The sequence below is a fragment of the Sorex fumeus genome, unplaced genomic scaffold (genome assembly GCF_029834395.1).
Source record: "Sorex fumeus unplaced genomic scaffold, SorFum_2.1 ptg000070l, whole genome shotgun sequence".
In the NCBI taxonomy this organism is placed as follows: Eukaryota; Metazoa; Chordata; class Mammalia; order Eulipotyphla; family Soricidae; genus Sorex; species Sorex fumeus.
Window position 1 is genome coordinate 1,545,770 of NW_026606127.1, and position 20,887 is coordinate 1,566,656.

The following is a 20,887-nucleotide window of genomic DNA, read 5'->3' on the forward strand; positions in this document are numbered from 1 at the left end:
GGTGGGAGGGATATTATCCATGGTGGTGGAAAATGGGCACTGGTGGAGGGATGGGTATCTGATCATTGTATAATTGAAACCAAAACACAAGAAATTGTAAATCTACAACTTTAAAAAAATATAAAATCAATAAAGGGAAAAAAAAAAGAAAGAAGTGTAAATGACTTGTAAACACAGGAGCAATTTTCTTTTTTTTTTAATTTTTGTTTTGTTTTGTTTTATTAGTGAAAAACCATGAGGTACAGTAGTAGACTTACAAGTTGTTGTGCTTGTGTTTCAGTTATACAGTGATCAAGTACCCATCAACACCACCAGTGCCCAATCTCCAGTCCCACCAATCCCAGTATCCCTCCCACCCCCCATCCCCCATCCCAGCCTGCCTCTTTGGTAGGGCACTACCTTTTGTTCTATCTCTCCCTTTGGGTGCTGTGGTCTGCAGAAGAGACATTGGGTGGCAATCCTGTTCGGTCCTTAGACTACGTTCAGCAGGCATCTCCCATCCTGGGCAGATCTTCCCAGCACCCTTTATTGGGTGCTCCCTTCTCTATCTGCGCTGCCTTTACCCCTAGACAGTGCAGCTGGCCTCTAAGCCATGGAGTGAATAACCTGTTATGTATCACAGCTGTTCTTGGGTGTTAGACTCTTATTTTGTTCCTTTATGTTACCCAGATGAATGCAATCTTTCTAAGTCTGTCCCTCTCTTTAAGACTCATTTCCCATAGCATAATATTTTCCATGTAGTACCACACAAGAGGAATTTTCAAGCTCACTAGTAGACAAAGAGAACAAATTAAAATGAGAAATTAAAATTTCCCCCCAAATTACATATATTGGAAAATCAGGTGCTATCTTTCCCTAGCAAAGATGCTAGAAAATAGGCCTTTTAAAGTTATTTTATTGAGAATTATATCTGTATAATAGTTAGGCAATATATAGTTTAAAGCAGTTTAAAGTTTTTTAAGTCACTGTCACTGTCACTGTCCTCCCGTTTTTTATCGATTTTCTAGAGCGGGCCCAGTAATGTCTCCAGCGTGAGACTTTGTTGTAAGTTAGCTTTTGTGTGTGTATATGGAAATTCAGGGATCAAACCCATAACCTCAGAAATGTGAGGCAAATATTTTACCACCGAGGCATATTTCCAATCACAGTTAATGATTTTGCTTTTGTTTCTGTAGTGCGAAGAATAGAAACCAAAGTTTCATACATGCAAGCCAAGTTCTTTTGTCCTGAGCTACATATCACGTCACAAGTAAGTTAGCTTTTAAGAATTGATCTTAAGTAAACAATTAGAAAAGTAGACAAATAGATATAGAGTTCACATCAGTGTTATCTTCGCAGTAAAACATTACAATTATAAAATCACAATAAACATTTTATAGTAACTGAAATTGATTATTTAAAAATCATACTTATATATAGACTAATATAAATACATAATTGAAAGACTCCAAAAAATGTACCTCCATTTTACTTATATGTTTATTGTGGTTCTATTTTCTTCTTAATATAGTTATCCCAAGAACAATACAAATTTGGACTTATGTGAGACTTTTTTTAATAATTATATTTTGAAAATATTTAGACATTGGTATGATGTGAAATAATTAAAGATGATCAATATAACCTAAAATTATAAAAAAAATCTAAGAAAAAGTATGCCATGCATGTATAAAATATATGCAGATAGTTTATTTGATTGGACCCCAGACTTAGTATAGGGGTTAAAGCACTTACCATGCACACAGTCAACCAAAATTAATGGCTGGCACCACCAGGAATGACCCTTGAGCACAGAGTCTGAAGTCCCAAGCAACACATACTATGGCCCAAATACCCCACAAAAGTAGAATTATAAATTATCACTTACTACCATAAAATACAAATTTATTATAAAGTCTATTATAAAATTCATTATAAGTTTTTAAATTTATTAAAATTCACAGATTGACAGGCCACACATATCACTACTTGCAGACAATGGAATTAAATACTATTAGAAAACCATCTTCTTGGTCAATAGCAGGTAAAGGTAAAGGTAAAGGCCCTCCCGTTGATCATCGATTTGCTCGAGTGGGCCCAGTAACGTCTCCATTGGAGACTTTGTTGTTACTGTGTCTGGCATATCGATTACGTCACTGGGAGCTTGCCAGGCTCTGCCGTGTGGGCGAGATACTCTTGGTAGCTTGCCGGGCTCTCCGAGAGGGGCGGAGGAATTGAACTCAGGTCAGCCATGTTGGCTGCCTGCAAGGCAAACCCCCTACCGCTGTGCTATCGCTCCAGCCCGTCAATAGCAGACTATCTATTAAATTTGGGGGTTTTCAAACGTTATAGAGGAGTTAGCACCCTTATGATCTGTGTCACTCAAGAATCAGTTATATGTATTTCTTTTCTATTCTTAATTCTATGTGGGGAGGGGAGCGCACCCAGATGAGCTCTTGGCTCACTTCTGACTCTGTATCCAGAGATCACCCCTGGTGGGTTCAGGGTTCTGGTAATTGAACTCAGGTTAGCTGCATACAAGGTAAACACCCTCTACATGCTGCACTAGCTCTTTGGCCTATATGTTTCTTTTAGAAAATTACATGTGAGTAAAGCATTTTTAATAATTAAAACTCATTTCTAATAAAAAGTTCAATTAAAAAGTTTCATGCAGGCAAATACTGTTTTATTTATTAAAGTAAATTTAAAATTAGAATAAAACTTGATAAAGCATAGAAACCTAGCAAGCAATAGGTGCTATATATCTTATTTGCAAATTGGTAACTGTAACACATTGTCCTTTACCATTTCAAGGATGAGAGGAATCCATAGAGTAGATTTGTTCACTCAAAATGCTATATTCTCTCCAGGATGCTTACTTAAAAATATTTGCCAAAGTGCCTGTTTCTCAACGTTTTGAATACTATAGCCCTCTTTGCTATTGTTAGATATTTCTCTTGTTTTATTTTTACATTATTTTCCAATTTTTTTATTTTTAATTTCTAAATTTTTATTACTGAGACACCATGAGGTACAGTTGTAGACTTACACGTTTTTGTGCTTGGGTTTCAATGATACAATGTACAATGATACAATGATCAAATACCCATCCCTTCACCAGTGCCCATTTCCCACCAATTTCAATGCGCGTACGCTAGCATCAGATGCATCCATTGAGGACCTGATGTTACAAGCACGAATGATCAAGTACGACATCATTGGTCTGACCGAGACAAGAAGACACGAATCTCACCATGCCATTTTCGACACTGGAGAAGAATTGTTGCTCGGAACATGTGATAAAAGTGGTGTTGGAGGCATCGGTGTCCTTGACAACACAAACTTGGCCAAGAGCATTGATACATTCGAATGCCTAACAACCCGAATCGGACGTTTTCATTTGAATAGATGTGACTCACTGCCTGCAGTTTCTATCTTCGTTGTCTACGCACCAACATCTCATTATGATGAAAGAGAAATCGAGAAGTTCTACATGGAGCTAGAGAAGTTCTATAAAGAAGACCACACCTTCTACAAGATCATTGTGGCTGATTTTAATGCCAAGATAGGAACGAGAAGATCAGCTGAAGAACTTCCCATGGGGACCCATGGCCTAGGAAGGAACGAACAGGGTGAGAGACTTTCTGACTTCATCATGTTGACCAAGACCATTCATGGTAACTCACAGTTCCAGAGGGCAAAATCTAAATGATGGACATGGGAGTCTCCCGGTGGATGATTCCACAACGAAATAGACCACATCATATTCAATCGACGGTTTTGCCTTACTGATGTCGCTGTTGCCCCAAAATTTCGAACGGGATCGGACCACTGTCTCCTTCGTGCAAAATTCTACTTCACAGAGCAGGGAGAAAGGGTTGCAAAGTTCAAAAACAGAACTCCCAGAATGACCACCAACTGGGAACTCTTTGGTACTACTGCGGCAACATGGGAAGATGCCATTGTTGACAACATTGACTAGGAATACGATCAACTGGTTCAGCACCTCCATGAATGTGTGAGGAACGCCAAAAGAGAGATAGCCACAAAAAAACCGCCTATCTTCGAAAACTCTTGAGCTAATTCGCCAGCGTGGTTTGGCGCATGCCTCAGGCATCCGCACGCTAACGTCCGAGCTCATAAAGCAGTTCAGAGATGCGATCAAGGAAGACCTCAAAGAGAGAAGAGCAGAAGTACTGGTAGATGCGGCAGAAGCCAGGAAACGTATTTGTAAGGCCCGCCTGTCCTTCACCAACTATAAGACCAAGATGACTGCCCTCCGACGTCCTTATGGATCCATCACATCCTCCAGAACGGCAATGGAGAAGATTATCCATGACTTCTACGAAGGGAGACATCCATGACATTGGCAACTATCGCCCGATCTGCCTATTGTCTGTCATCTACAAGTTGTTCACTTGAGTCATCCTGAATAGGATTGGCAGAACACTAGATAAAGGACTACCATGAGAACAAGCAGGGTTCCGCAAAGGATTCAGCACCATCGACCATATCCGCACAATAACCAAGCTCATTGAGGTTTCTCGGTAGTTCAGGATGCTGCTCTGTTTAACATTCATTGATTTAAAGAAGGCCTTTGATTCTGTTGAGACGGAAGCGGTCATTGAAGCCCTAGCCAATCAGGACATTCAAGCCCAATACATCAGGATCCTCCGAGAGCTGTATTGCGGATTCACTACCAGGATCTCACCATTCTACAAAGAAGTGATCGTTGATGTCAAGAGAGGGGTGTGGCAGGGTGATACCATTTCACCGAAACTCTTCAGAGCCTCCCTTGAGAACATCATGCGACGACTGGAAGGGGAAGGAATGGGAGTGAAGAAAGATGGTCGGCAACTACACCACCTCCGCTTTGCTGATGACATTGTTTCAATAACACCAAACATCAGCCAAGCTGCACAAATGCTGGCCAACTTTGACTGTGAGTGTGGAAAGGTAGGACTACACTGAATCTTACGAAGACAATGTTTATGAGAAACAGCCTTGTTCCAGACGCCCCATTCGCTCTCAATGGAAGGACCATCTCTGATTGCAACAGCTATGTGTACCTAGGTCCAGAGGTCAACAGGACAAATGACCTGGCACCCGAGCTGCACAGGAGGAAGACAGAGGCTTGGAACACCTTCAAGAACGTCGAAGAAATAGCTAAGAGGACGAAGAACCTCTGGCTCCGGGCACATCTCTTTGATTCCACTGTTCTTCTGCATTAACATATGCCTCAGAGACCTGGGCCCTACACAAACAAGATGAGAACGCTATTCAGGTCACCCAAAGAACAATAGAAAGAGCCATGCTTGGAATATCACGTTTTACTCAAATGAGAGAAAGAATCCAGAGTTCTGACATCCTTCTAAGATCAAGAATCAGGGACGCTGTCTCATTTTCCAAGGTGTCAGATGGGCTGGTCACGTAATGAGATTTAAAGATGACTGCTGGACTAGAGCTGTTACCGACTGGATTCCATGGGATGTCAGAAGACCGCGTGGCCACCCACCTTCCAGATGGTCAGACTTCTTCATCAAGATCATGAACGATCGGTTTGAGGCCATTCATGTTCCTGGAGCGAACAGATGGCATTGGGCTACACTAGCATGCGACAGGGATAAATGGAGATGTTACTGGCGTATGCTCATGCAAATCGACAACTAACGGAAAGTTAAGTGATTAAGTGATTAAGTTCCAATTTTTTTATTTTTAATTTCTAAATTTTTATTACTGAGACACCATGAGGTACAGTTGTAGACTTACAAATTTTTGTGCTTGGGTTTCAATGATACAATGATCAAATACCCATCCCATCACCAGTGCCCATTTCCAACCACCAATGTGCCCCAGTCTCCCTCCCATCTCCCATTCCCTCATCCCAACCTGACTCTGTGGCAGGCCATTCCCCTTGGTTCTCTCTCTCCTCTTAGGTGTTGTGGTTTGCAAAAGGGGCATTGAGTGACAATCATGTTTGGTCTATATTCTATGTTCAGCATGCTCTCCAATACTGGGAGGATCCTCCCAACACCCTTTATTTGGTGCTCCATTCTCTATCTGAGCTGCCTTTTCTGCTAGCGTGTGTGGTTGGTCTCAAAGCTATGAAGAAAAATTCCTGACACTAACCTCGGCCACTCTTGGAGTTGGTCTCCTATTTTGTTATTTTATGTTCTCCGGGTGAATGCAATCTTGCTCTGTCTGTCCCTCTCTTTCTGACTCGTTTCGCTTAACATGATACTCTCCATGTAGTACCACTTGTATGTAAATTTCATGACTTCATCTTTTCTAACCCCGACATGGTACTCCATTGTGGCAAGGTACCAATGATTCTTTAACCAGTCTTCTTTTCTGGGGCACTCAGGTTTTTCCCAGATTCTGGCTATGGTAAAGAGTGTGTGCAGCTCACTCTTATGGATGGGGACACAACTGGGGTTTTGCTTCTGACTGCTTTAATATGGGAATTTTTGAAATTTTGAAATTGCCCTGTCTGAAAGTTTTGTTGCTCAAGCAGTGAGGTTTCTGCCAGAATGCCTATTTCTTCAGAAATGTCTCAAATTTTTCATTTGAAATCTTATTTTTTTCTTTAAAATTTTTAAATTAAATGCATAATTACACAGATACACAGCTACAAAGTTGTGATTGAGTTTCCATCATAATGTTCCAACACCCATTTCTTCATGACAATGTACATTTCCAACCACCAATGTCCACATTTTCCCTCTTGCCACCCACACCCAGCCAGCCTCTGTGCTCTATGGCAGACACTTTTCTTCTCTCTCTGACTCTGTCTGTCTGTCTGTCTCTCTCTGTCTCTGTGTCTGTCTGTCTCGCTGTCTGTCTCTTTCTCCTGCCCTCCCCCATTCTTTCCTTTTGCACATTATGGTTTGCAATACAGGTACTGAAAGGTTATCATGCTTATCCTTTTCCTCCTTTCAACACTCAGTTCTTTACGTGACCTTCATTTTAAATCCCAAGCCATTTTCAGATTGGTAAGAAACACTAAATCAATTTCTGAAAGAAGATGGCACCAAATCCATCCAAGAGACCCTGCCGCTGAGCTGCTCTTCCTGCCTAAAGACGTCTCTCTGGCTTCTTGAAAGAACATCAAGGGGAGAGGCCAAGTCCCGGACCTAAGCAAACAGAAGAGGGGAACAATTATCTAAAAAAATACCAAAAGAGGCATTGAGTGGCAATCATGTTCGGTCTAGAGTCTAATTTCAGCATGCATCTCCCATCCTGGGAGGATCCTCCCAACACCCATTATTTGGTGGTCCCTTTTCTATCAAAAAAATAATAAAAAAATAAAAAAAAATACAAAAACAATCAGTTTTGATTCACTTGAAATATGGAAATTCTGAATTTCCCGAGTAAGAGATTTTCCCTGGCTTCACTGAAAGGATTAAAAATTAAATTGCATAAAATAGCTTTGTAATGGCCCATCTTATGGTTATTCAATTAAAAAATATAAATAACTCATAAAGATTAAAACTGCCACACCAAATACATGCACCTTGATTTGATGCAGATAACTCACATTTGAAATTAAAGAGAGAAAGACTAAAACAAAGTGAAAAAAGCAATGACTCCTTAGGAGGTCATATATATAGTAATTAACGTGGGAGGAGGTAGTGCTGGAACATACGAAAAGGTATTTATGATTCAAGGATTCACACCCCGAGATCTTATTGCAAAATTATGAAAATATATTTCACAATACCCACAACCATGTATGGTGAGACTCTAAATTAGATACCAATTATTTATCCACACAGATTTATTCATATGCCTATCATATGTACTAGTGAGATCAACGGAAATAATTCTTAGCACTGACATTCTTGGACACTTAAGTAGTAATCAGGATTTTATGATTAAGTTGTTATGATTTCATCGGCAATGTTTGATTCCTTAACCAACCTTGAATGTTTTTAAAAGACCAAATACAGGAATATTAATTCATTTTTAATTTAATATAAAATATGCTGAATTTCCATGTTAAATAGAGATGGATATCTTTTTCGATAGTCTATTTGGGACACTGTCCTTGACTTGTCCTATTAGGAACTGAATATGGTACACTATAATCTCTAATTCCATCCCTAGTCCTCGCTATTCTACTTCTAACTAATCAAAACAAACTTCACTTTAGATCTAGTTTTCCGGAATCTCAAATAAACTTAGAGTAAAAAAATAAGTCTGATCAAATAATTCTGTATCCAGCAGCTGTTTAAGATGCTTACACAAGTAAAAAGAATATTGGGAAAGAAATGGACACTCTAAAGTGTCATTGAATTATGCAAAAAATACATGTTGTAATTGACCATATGAAAGAAAGAAAATTAAAGTAAATTCCTTGGTAAGTTCTGGTAGTCTTGGAACCATGTTGCCCATGGGGTAATCAGCTAGCAAAGTCTTCCTAATTTGGATGTTCCTTGTTCACATCCCTGATATCACTATTTTCCTCTCAGATCCCATTCTCAGTAAATCATGTGCTCACCAGATCTTTTATTTCAAGCTTTGTTTTCAGAGGAACCCAAATGTCAAGTCCTTCCTTTTGCACTTATTGTCTCTTTTTCCATCATTTCAGACTTTTCTCTCAGCAATTTTTCCTCACTGAATACAACTTTCCTTCAAGGGAGTTGAAGTTTGTTAGTTTCGAGAGTTTACTGGGATCATTTTCCTCTAGTCATACATGAAAGGTAGCAAAACACTATTCAAGTTGCTCTGTTCCCAGCCAGTCAACTACCATTTCCTGGGAAAATTTGTTTGCAGTTTATTCTCAGTGTGTCAGAAACTGCATTCGTTTTCCTCCATTTCCACAAAAGTAGTTACTGGTACCAAGCAGACTTAATTAAATATATGTTCCTGTTAACCCACTTGCATTTGGGATCCATGTGAACACCTTTCACCTGGCTTTTATGAAAGGTGGTCATTCAGTTTGCTTTTCCGGTGGCATTCTGTTTCTCGTTATTCCTCTCCACAGCTAAGTAACGTGAAATTACAAACTTTCGTAAATGTTATGATTGAAAGCTCCAGAAGGAATGACAGCCCTTTCAGCTCTTTCGGTCTTATATGTAACCTGTTCTTTGGAACCTATCATGTTTTCATATGTTTGTTTTGCTTATCTTTTTCGAAAAACATTAACGTAATTAAAACACATCTACCAACTCTCCTATGATGATCACCAGCTGTCCAGTTCCCTACCCTTCACGGTTTCCTTGCCATCCATCCATCACCCCATTAACTCTCCTAGGACCATCTATTTCCACCACCAACTTCCAGGATCAAGGTTAAGCGGTACCAACCGCTTTGGGAGTGGTGACCTAGTGCGCATGTCTTAGTCCAGTACATCCCCCAACACAGCCCCAACGACACTTATAACGCTGGTTCTTGTGTGAGCTGCAGTTAAACGCGATGTGTAGAGAAGGCTACAGGCACCAGGGACCATGGAAGACCACAGTGCAGCCCCTCAAGGTAATATAATTTGAGCTCCCCCTGCTAGAAATGTCCAGATGCCATTGCCTGAAAGCAGGCTTGACCACAGCGGGGAGTTTACAAATGCAAAGACTTACAGAGGCAATGAACCTCATTGTTGATACTAGCTAGCAAAGGGTCACCGTGATAGCGACTCTGAATATTGTTGGGAATAAGGGAAATGGTGCAGCTAGGGGTGCTGAACAGAGGGCCAGAGGACTTGGTGACTTATCTTTGCATCTTCCAGGAGCTCATCTTCAGGCTTCATGCTGCAACTGTTCTCTTGGCTTGGTCCCTGTTAAGAGTCATCCTTGAATGACTCTGAGGGCGTTTACCACTCATCTGGAAGGTTCATTTCCCAGTATATGTGTTCACAACCCCCAACCATCATTTATGATTAGACCACCCAAACCTTTTAGAGATGTGTCTCAAATTTCATTATTTTCCAAACGTGGCCCTGAGGCATAAACACATCCTCCATGAAAGAATTTTAACTTTATTTCGGGTCACCTTTGACTCATCTGCCTTCTTTAGCCTATTCCAATTTTTTTCTTTTAATCCTAATCCCCAGACTGTGTCATTTCTCCCATTTTTTTTTGGAGGACACCAGGGATGGGGCATACTTGACTGTGCTCTGGTCTTACTCCTGGCCCTGCACTCAAGTTTCACATCTGGTGGGTCTCTGGGGACCCTAAAGGATTGCAAGAATTGAACTGGGTCCTTCTTGCTTGCAGAGCAAATGCCCTGTCAGCAATACTATTCCTCTGACTCTACCCCACTCTTCATCAGGCCCATGCAATTTCTCATGGGCTTTAGAACCCTGGACCAAGTTTATCTTTCTTAGAGTCTTGTGTATTCCCCCTTTGTCCTCTCTATAACTTCCTATTCTTTCCCATGCCATCCTTCAACCCCCGGCCTCTCCCCAAAACAACCACAGCATCTCAAACTTCATAACTTTTATTAACAACCAATTAACTATGATGCATCTCTTCAATTTGTTAAAAATATATTATAATAAATAAATTTGTATGGCATTTCCGTGTTTGTCTAAGGTAACCATCTGGTAAATAAAGTGGTACCCACCATTCCAGCTATTGGTCACTGGTCACTTGACATGATGTTTCAAATTTGTTTACAAACACCTGCATGGGAACCCCAAGATTCTACCAGTTGTTGGTTGGTTTGATGAGAGAATGATGTCATAAAATAGGCAGTTGAAAGGTTGAGGCTAGCCAATCACGAGGTCAGATTTCCAAGAATATTACCGGATTCGATAGAGAGAGAGGTAGAATGAAGCAGGCTAGGGAGATGGAATCCTACAGTAGAGTTATAACAGTTTCACATTCCTCAGACTCTTACGTTAGAAAAATACTCCCATTATACTCAAGAGCTTACATATTTCATTAATAAATCAAGAAAATTACTAAGTAATCATTTATATTGCACTGTTCACCAACATCATTAGCTCTTATTATTAGTATATTTTATATAACGTTTACAGCACAGTGGGTAGGGCATTTGCCTTGCAGGAGGCCAACCCAAAGTTTTATACATGCAAGCCAAGTGCTTTAGCCCTGAGCCATATACCCTGTCATCAGTAAGTTAGCTTTTAACTCCAGATCTTAAGTAAACAATCAGAAATATAGACAAATATATATATAAATGTTCACATAAATATATACTTAGCAGTACAACATTACAATTAACAAAACTCAAAAATTTTATTTTCACTGAAATTTATTTTTTAAAAATTATACTTGTATATATACTAATATAAATACATAATTTAAAGACTCCAAAGAAATGTACCTTCATTTTACTTGTATGTTTCTTGTGGTTCTATTTCTTCTTAATATAGTTATCTCACGAACAACACAAATTTGAACTTCTATATGATTTTTTTTCAATAATTATTTTTGAAACATTTTTGGACATTGGTATTGATGTGGAATAATTAAAGATGATAAGTATATCCTAGAATAATCAAAAATCTAAGAAAATTATGGCATGCATGTATAAAATATATGCAGATAATTAATTTGATTGGACCCCAGACTTAGTATAGGGGTTAAAGCACGTACCATGCACACAGTCAACCCAAATTAATGGCTGGCACCACCAGAAATGACCATTGAGCACAGAGTCCGAAGTCCCAAGCACCACATACTATGGCCCAAATAACCCACAAAGTAGAGATATAATTTGTCACTTATTAAACACAAAATACCAATGTATTATAAAGTCTATTATAAAATCCATTATAAAATTTTTAAATGTATCAAATTTACAGATTTACAGACCACATATAGCACCACTAGCAGACAATGTAAGTAAATACTATTAATAAACCATCTTGTTCGTCAATAGCAGACTCGCTATTAAATTTGGGGGTTTTCAAACGTTATATAGTAGTTAGCACCCTTAATCTCTATTTTACTCAAGAATCAGTTATATGTTTTCTTTTCTTTTCTTCCTTTTTTGTGGGGAGGGGAGTGCACCTAGATGTGCTCCGGGCTCACTTCTGATTTTCTATCCAGAATTACTTCTGGCAGGCTCAGGGTTCTGGGGATTTAACTCAGATTAGCTGCATACAATGTAAACACCCTCTACACACTGCACTAGCTCTTTTCCCCATATGTTTCTTTTTTTAATAACTTTTCAAAAAAATTTTTAATAGTTAAGCACCATAATGTACAGTTGTAGATTTACGAATCTTTGTGCTTGGGTTTCGGTCATACAATGATCAAATACCCATCCCTCCACCAGTACCCATTTTCCACCACCATGGATAATATCCCCCCAACACCCCCACCCTGCCTCTTTGGCAGGGCATTCCCTTTTGTTCTCTCTCTTCTTTTGGATGTTGTGGTCTGCAAAAGAGGCATTGAGTGGCAAACATGTTCAGTCCATAGTCTACTGTCAACATGCATCTCCCCTCCTGGGAGGATCCTCCAAACACCTTTCATTTGGTGCTCCTTTCTCTACCTGAACTGCCCTTTCCCCTAGAATACCTGGCTGGCCTCTAAGCTAAGGAGTAGTCCTCCTGGTGATGATCTCAGCTATTCTTGGGTATTAATCTCATATTTTGTTACTTTATATCCCCCAGATGAATGCAATCTTTCTATGTCTATCCCTCTGTTTCTGACTCATTTTGCTTAGCATGATACTTTCCATATTGTACCACTTGTATGTAAATTTCATGACTTCATTTTTTCTAAGAGCTACATAGTACTCCATTGTGTAGATGTACCAAAGTTTCTTTAACCAGTCATCTCTTCTTGGGCACTCAGGTTTCTTCCAGTTTCTGGCAATTGTAAAGAGTGCTGCAATGAACAAATAAGTGCAGATGTCACTTCGACTACACATTTATACCTCTCTGGGATATATTCCCAGGAGTGGTGTCGCTGGGTCAAATTGGACCTCAATTTCTAATTTTTTGAGAATCGTCCATACTGTTTTCCAAAAGGGCTGAACTAGTCGGCATTCCCACCAATTGTGAAGGAGTGTCCCTATCTCGCCACATCCGCGCCAGCATCGGTTGCTTTTGTTCTTTTGAATGTGGTCCAGTCTTTGAGGGGTGAGATGGTATCTCATTGTGGTTTTGATCTGCATCTCCCTGATGATTAATGATGTAGAACATATTCTCTTGTGCTTTTTTGCCATTCGGATTTCTTCTTTGAGAGAGTTTCTGTTCATTTCATTGCCCCATTTTTTGATGGGGTTGGATGTTGTCTTCTTGTCGAGTTCAACCAGTATTTTGTATATCATTGATATCAACCCCTTGTCAGATGTGTATTCGGTGAATATCCTTTCCCATTCTGTAGACTGTCTTTGTATTTTGGTCACTGTTTCTTTGGAGGTGCAGAAGATTCTTAGTTTAAGAATATATATTTTTTGAGTACTATAGCCCTCTTTGCTATTGTTAGATATTTCTCTTGTTTTATTTTTACTTTATGTTCCAATCTTAATGGTACCACCATGTACTCAGTCAACCTAGCTATACCCTAAGGTCTCTTCCACTTTCTCCTTCACAAGTTTCTGCTTTCTGACAAAAGGGAGGACCTCGAATGCTGACATCAATCTAATACCCAGGGCTGCAGGAGATAGTGTAGTGCTTATGGAACTTGCCTCACATGCACTCAATTTGACTCCCAGCACCACCTGATTGCCAGAGTATCAAAGGCTGTATAGCATAGGAGGACCCCAACCACCATGACCACGTTTTCTGAGAATTGTCTTTGGGGCCTCCACACCTCCTGAGCATTGCTATAGAGACTCTTCCAGCAACCGAAAAATATGTAATGCCCCAGAAACATGTACTTGTCTTAAATAGGGACCCTTACTTGAGGTGAGTTTCACAAGGAAATATTGTATGAAAACATAAATCAAAGAAGCAGGGGAGAAAGGGTATATCATGTGAGAAGAGATCATATATTTGGTGAAATGTGTTAAGATTCAGATGCCCTAGTCTTCCCACCAGGGATATTCCTTCAAAAATGCCCCCATTATACTGGAAGGGTGCTAGAACATTACATGACTGAAACTCAATTATGAGCAACTTTTTAACTGTGTATCTCTTGGTGATTCTAATTTTTAAAGTAATTTTTAAATGCACACATCAAAGTTTCCTTTTTACCACTAAATGGGAAAGATACTCTCTAATACTTATTCTCACCAAAATCTCAACAAAGTGTGACACTTGCCAGGAAATGTCCTCCCTTGCATTTTTCTCATGATACTTATTAGTACTTCACTCTTCTGTTTCTTCCCTCTTCTCATGCCAAATCTTTAGTCTCCCTTGCATGCTCGTCAAACATTATAAACATTATCCATTCAAAACTGATGCTCTTTTCCACTTCCTCCTCTTGATTTCTTGTCCATGAACTGATTCTAAAACATAACATAGCTGCAATTACTTATTCATGTTATTGACAGTCAAGGATGTATCTTAGGGTATAGCATTCTTCAAGCTATTGGCACACAGGTGAGTAACATGTTTTTTCCTACAGAGAACACAAAAGTAGATATGCTGGGTTTTAATGTTCTATCAGTGGTCTGAGGTACAAATGAAGCATATATATTTTTAATGTTTTATTCAATATCTGTGAGATAGACTATTACAAATCTATTCATAATTTGCTTCCAGTCATACAACGATCCAACATCCATCCCTCCACTATTGTACATTTCCCACCACAAATGTTCCTGGTTCCGTAAAACCATCCCCCAACACCCTACCCACACCCCATGCCTGTCTCTATGGTAGGCTCTTTAATTGTTTCTCTCTGTCTCCTTATTATTTTGTGCATCATGGGTCTCGTGTTTGTTCATCATGTTTGTTCAAGGAATTTAGTGTTTTTTATCAGGAAGCTAAGGCTGGAGTAGCTTTGAGGTATGGAAATGACTGCTGAGGCTTCCATAAGTACAGGGCAGTGGGGATGGGATTCCCATTGTGACCCAGAGAAAGCCTGGAGATTTCAGTCACAAAACCCGCATATCTGAATTTTCAGCTGTTATATTTCAGTGAGAGCCATCCTGAGAAGTTGGAAACCAGACGAGGGCATGGAGGCGATTTTGGATTGTGGGAGCAAGTGGCTGCACTAGGTTCTGGTTGGGTGGGCACCCAACTAACCTGCCTCCCTCGATTTACCCTAGTGTGTTCATCCTTTTGCAGGTCCAAGGTTAACTGTGGCTTTTGATCTCTTTCAAGATTTGTTTATGGGTCTCTGAAACAAGACCAATCCATTAGCTTGTATAACTGAGCCAGGGGTGGTTTGTGAACATGACTCCCACATATCTTTTGGGAGTTTAATTTCTCGGGAAACGTAGTACTGAGGTTTTGGGATCCAGCCAGAGGCACAGTGGCCATTTGAGGTTATCAGGAATCATGAAGACACCATCAGACTGTTGATGCACTCACCTGAGGGTACAGGTTGACTTCCTGGAGGCAATGCACCACCAGACTAACAAAGATTCATTGAATTAATGAGCGAATAATCAACATTTTCAAAATGTGTCACTTTATTGCATTTTAGAAAGGTAACTTCTAACAAGTAAATAATCTTCAGGGTATAATCAAGATCTACGATTTATTCTTAATGTATTTAATAAAAGCGACACATTTTGGAAATTTGTACAAAGAAATTATTTAATATTATCTGTCTTCATAATTTACTTGTAAATTACTAAGATATCACTGTTTATTCCACTGTTCTTAGCATAGAAATTTACAGACAAAAAGTGCTAAATAAAAGTTCATTTTGGCACTTCTGTTCAAGGTGGTACTGGAAGTACTTGCAATAGAAATAAGGTAAGAAAAAGATATTAAGGATTTTTCATGTACGAAAGGTAGAAATAAGCTCTCACTATTCACAGCAGATATCATACTCTATTTAAAGAATACTAAAACCTCTACCAAAAAAGTTCCTAGAAACAATAGACTTTCATAGTAAAATTGCAGGCTATAAAACCAATACCCAAAAGTCTATGGCTTTTTTATATGCAAATAATGAGAGAGAAGAAAGTGACATGAAAAAACAATTCCATTCACAATCGTGCCTCAGAAAAATCAAGAACCTTGGAATCTGCTAACCTAAGGAGGTAAAAGACCTATACAACAGGAAATAACAAAGGACACGAGGAAATGGAAACATATCTCCTGCTTATGGAATGGGAGAATTAACATTGTCAAAATGGCAATACTCCTCAAAGCATTGTACAAATTCAATGTGATCCCTATAAAGATTCCCATGACATTCTTCATAGAAATTGATCAAGCACTCCTGAAATTCGAATGGAACAACAAACGCCCACGAATAGCTAAAGCAAATCTTGGGGAAAAAACGATGGGGCATCACCTTCCCCAACCTCAAACTCTACTATGAAGTGATAATAATGAGAACAGCATGGTACTGGAACATAGGCAGAGCCGGAGACCATTGGAAAAGGATTGAATATACTGACACACACCCTCAAATATATAATCATCTAATCTTTGATAAGGGAGCAAGAAATGTGAAGTGGAGCAAGAGAGTCCTCTTCAACAAACGGTGCAGAAAAAAACTGGACAGCTACATGGAAAAAAAATGGCTCAGACCTCTACCTAAGACCATGCACAAAAGTCAGATAAAAATGCGTCAAAGTCCTCAAAATCAGACCAGAATCCCTCATGTACATTGAATACAAGGTCGGCATATCCCTCCACGACATTGAAGTTAAAGGTATCTTCAAAGATAACACGCCACTTGCCAAGCAACTGGAAACAGAGATAAACAAAAGGGACTATTTTAAATTAAGCAGCTTCTGTACCTCAAAAGAAACAGTGACCAGAAACACAGACTCTGCCATGCAGGCATGATACTCGCAGAAGCCTACCAGGTTCTCTGAGAGTGAGAACTGAACAATAAGAGTTGTTATCTTATCAACAATATCCAGTCTATGGATCTTGGCCATTGATGGGATGACATGGCTCCAGGGGCAGTTCGTGGTTGTAACATTTAGCTACTAGAAGATGGTGGATCTTGATGGAGGGGGTCCATTCTTGATCTGAGCAGCTTTGGAGATCTCATCCCCTGTTCCCATACACCTGGGTTCTGTTGGAGTATATGGAGCTTAGGTTTATCAAATTGCACCCATCACAGTGCTCCCGAGACACTCCCATTACTTTGTCTGTCTGTAACCACTTCTATGCTCTCTTCCCCAACCAATTTGTAAGGTCTCCTCCTTCTTAGACAATGAAGCTATACTGTAAGTTAATATTGCCTTCCTCCGTCTCCTTGTGTGTTTTGAGCAGTTTACCTTAATGCAATGTCCTTTTGTATTGGTACAGGAAGACAATTACTTAATATGCTTTGTAACTTAGGAATTGATTGGCTTTGAATATTATTCACTCCTGGGCATCTGCCTTCTCAACTTAAGCCTCAGTTGCCCTCACTTCCTAGTACCCCAAGGGCAGGGTCCCGACGTGGGACTGGATGGAACAAGGGCAAGCCGGTAAGTTATGTGCTACCCTGGCATCGCGATGGGCCAAGCCAAGGTGCCACGATTCTTAACTATAAGTTAAGAGATGGATCATAGGCAAATGATGTCATGATCCAAAAGTAATGACGACATTAGGGGCCCTGCTGCTAGGAATAGGAAAGATATCTGGCCTGAGCACTGCAGTCTGAGATTGAAATGGCCCTAGAAGAGCAATTCTATAAGCTCAATGCATTTCTTACTGTGTTCATACAAAATGATTAATATTATATATGCTTATATGTTGGTTGGACAAGGAGAGGAGAAACACCTCCTAGAAGCTGTTTTCCTGTGTGTCCTGACTAGCTTGGATGAGACTGTTTCTCCCCTTCAAACTGCCTTCAGTAAATGATTTCAGTATATTGAGACAGTTTGCCTTTTCTCTCAGAAACCTAGCTGGTCTTAGATCTGCAGATCTCAGGTGCTAGTCAGGACTGATCTTTGGGATATAGATTCCCAGCTCTAGACAGGCTGTTCTTTGGGATGCAAATCAAGGTGCTTACAGCTTGTGAAAGTGCTTGTGAAAGGTTTCAGTTTGGCTTTGTATCTTCTTTCTAGAGGCCAGTATTACTGGCCTGCTGATGTAAGGAAACAATGTGGATGTAAAGAAACAACATATGGATTGCTGCCTCAATGTTCTTTCTGTAACCCCTTTTATGAATTCACTGTAATGCGCCTTTTAGAGGTTCTATGATCTATATAAGGGGAACTTCCGGGCTCACAGTGCGCGCACGTGCTTGAGGATTCCTGAGGCCTCCATGTCATACATCTCTTCCATGTAATAACCTGCTGCTAGGAACAACCAGCCTGGCCCCCATTTCCTTCCATCTCCTGACCATCGCCATTGACCTTCGTGGAGTGGGGAAACGGCCAGACCACCGGCCTTTTATTTTTTGTGTGTTTACACAGGTTCTGCTTCCAATTCCTTCATGCATGAGGCTCCTTCAAGCTTGGGGAGAGTGGTCTTAAGCGTACCTATAGCTGGTAGCAGAGTTCATCAGCTACCGGGGCTCTAATCAGGAGGTGAGGGAAACTAACCCCGACCCTTCCAAGGTGCCCAGGTGAGGAAAGCCAGGTGCGGGGTCAGGACACTGTAATTTTAGACATATTTGGAATTAATTTTAGATCGAAAAGTACACATCATTCAAACTACTCATGTGCTTAGTAATAAATTACTATACACTTGTTCAATCACCTCAGAGACCCCACTCTGCTCAGAGAACTAGATTTTTAATTACAGGTCTGTTTTGCCTGTGTGTCATGACTGAGAATCACTATCAGTAGATATGAAACTCACTATACACAAAGATGCACACAAGCTACTTTGAGTCATCTGTGTTGCTAATATGTGTTGGCCATTAAACTTCACTGAGACCCTTTTTTCTGTCCTTTACAGGAGCCTCATGAGTCTCACCTTCCTTTCAAGTTGAACTTGTAATAAGGTGGAATGAAATCATCAATATGCTCCTCACCTCTTCATTCAGGAGAAAAATCCGACTTACATTCAAGGTGGTCAAATTGCAGACAACACCATCCACCTTTTCCTGGAGATGTACAAGGGACTGAGGTGAGAACAGCAAAAGGCTCTAGTTTAATGATCTTAATGAAGGTTTCAGGGAAGGGCATTAAACAAGACTCATATACTATCTTCCAAAAGAATTATTTTGTAAAACTGATGCCTTGGGTATGGAAAAAGATAATATGGTAAAAACCATATTTTTCTTTCTGGGACATTAAAGTTCTAAATCTATCTATTCAAGCTGCTTTGAAATACATACCTTGCTTATGAATCACTGTCTGCCATAGGAGTGAGTAAGGACAACTCTCAAATTAATAAGTAGAGAAAAATATGGAAAAATTAACTCATACTATATTTGATGACATATATACTAAAATTGAAATGATACATAGATTAGCATTGTCCTTGCACAGAGATGACATGCAAACTTGTAAAGTGTTCCATATTGTTGTTGCAAGAAGAATTAACAGGGCTACTTTAAGCTAAGACAATCCGCACAAGTACAAAAATTCTACATAAAGATAGCACAAATCCCCATCACAACAATCTCTCTCAATGTCAATGGACTAAATGTGCCAATTCAGAGGCACAGAATGGGAAGATGAATTATAAAACTGAACCCAACATTCTGCTGCCTGAAGAAACACTTCTGAACAATCAAAGCAACCATGGGCTCAAATTCAAAGGCTGGAAAACAATTCTGCAAGAAAGAAAAGAACACCTCCACAAAGCTGGAGTGGCCATACTAGTATCACACCACATGGACTTCAGGCTATAGGTTATAAGAGACAGTGAAGGTCATTTCTTCATGATCATGGGATCTGTACATCAGAAAAAACTCACCCTCCTCAATGTAGATTCTCCTCATGACAGACCAGCAAAATACTTAAAAACAACTTCTAATTGACTTAAAGAAAAACATTGATAGCAACACAATACTAGTTGGAGATTTCAACACTACTTTGTCACTTCTCAATAGATCAAACGGACTAAAGCTCAGCAAGGAAATATTTTTTTAAGGGAAGTAATGAACAACTGTTGGCTTAGAGAAGAAATCAAAGAGGAAATAAAAAGTTTCCAGAAACAAATGAGAATGAGTACACGAGCTACCAGAACTTGTGGGACACAGCAAAAGCAGTGTTAATAGGAAAGAGTATAGCTCTGCCAGAACTCATCAGGAAGAAAGAGAGGATCTACATGAATTAATTAGAGCTCAAGATTTTGGAAAATGACCAACAAAAGTAGTCCAAACTAGGCTGGAGGAAGGAAATAATAAAACTTGTACCAGACGTCAATGAGCTAGAATCCCAAAATACAATCCAAAAGACCAATAAGAGCAAAAGCTGGTTCTTTGAGAAAATAAATAAGATCAATAAACCACGAGAAGCCTCTCAAATTAACAAAGAGAAAGAATTCTAATAAATCAAATCAGAAATGCAAATGGGCATATCCTAATAGAAACTACAGAAATCCATAGGATCATCAGAGATTATATTGAGAAACTTTGCAGCAGAAAATGAGAGAATCTTGAATAAATTAATAAATTTTTGGATTCCAATTGCCTCCCAACGTTGAACCAAGAAGATTTGGAATACTTGAACCTATCACTACCAAGGAAATTGAAATGATGGTCAAAAGTATCCCCCCAAACAGAATCCCTGGCCCAGATGGATTCAATAGTGAAATATTTCAAACCTTTAAAGAGGAAATGCTGCCAACATTTTTCAAGATTTTCCAGGAAATTGAAGAATCATAAATACTCCCAAATAGTTTCTATGAGGCAAAGATCACCCTAATACTCAAAACAGACAGGGACACCACAAAAAAAGAAAATTACAGACCTATTTCCTTGATGAATACAGATACACAGATTCTCAAGAAAATACCAGCAAAGAG

At 39.5% G+C, this 20,887-nt stretch overlaps 1 pseudogene; it reads left to right on the forward strand.

The window, feature by feature from the left end:
* The first annotated feature begins 19,342 nt into the window (after nt 1–19,342).
* LOC130037010 (uncharacterized) lies at nt 19,343–19,441 on the forward strand (annotated as a pseudogene).
* The last annotated feature ends 1,446 nt before the right edge of the window (nt 19,442–20,887 follow it).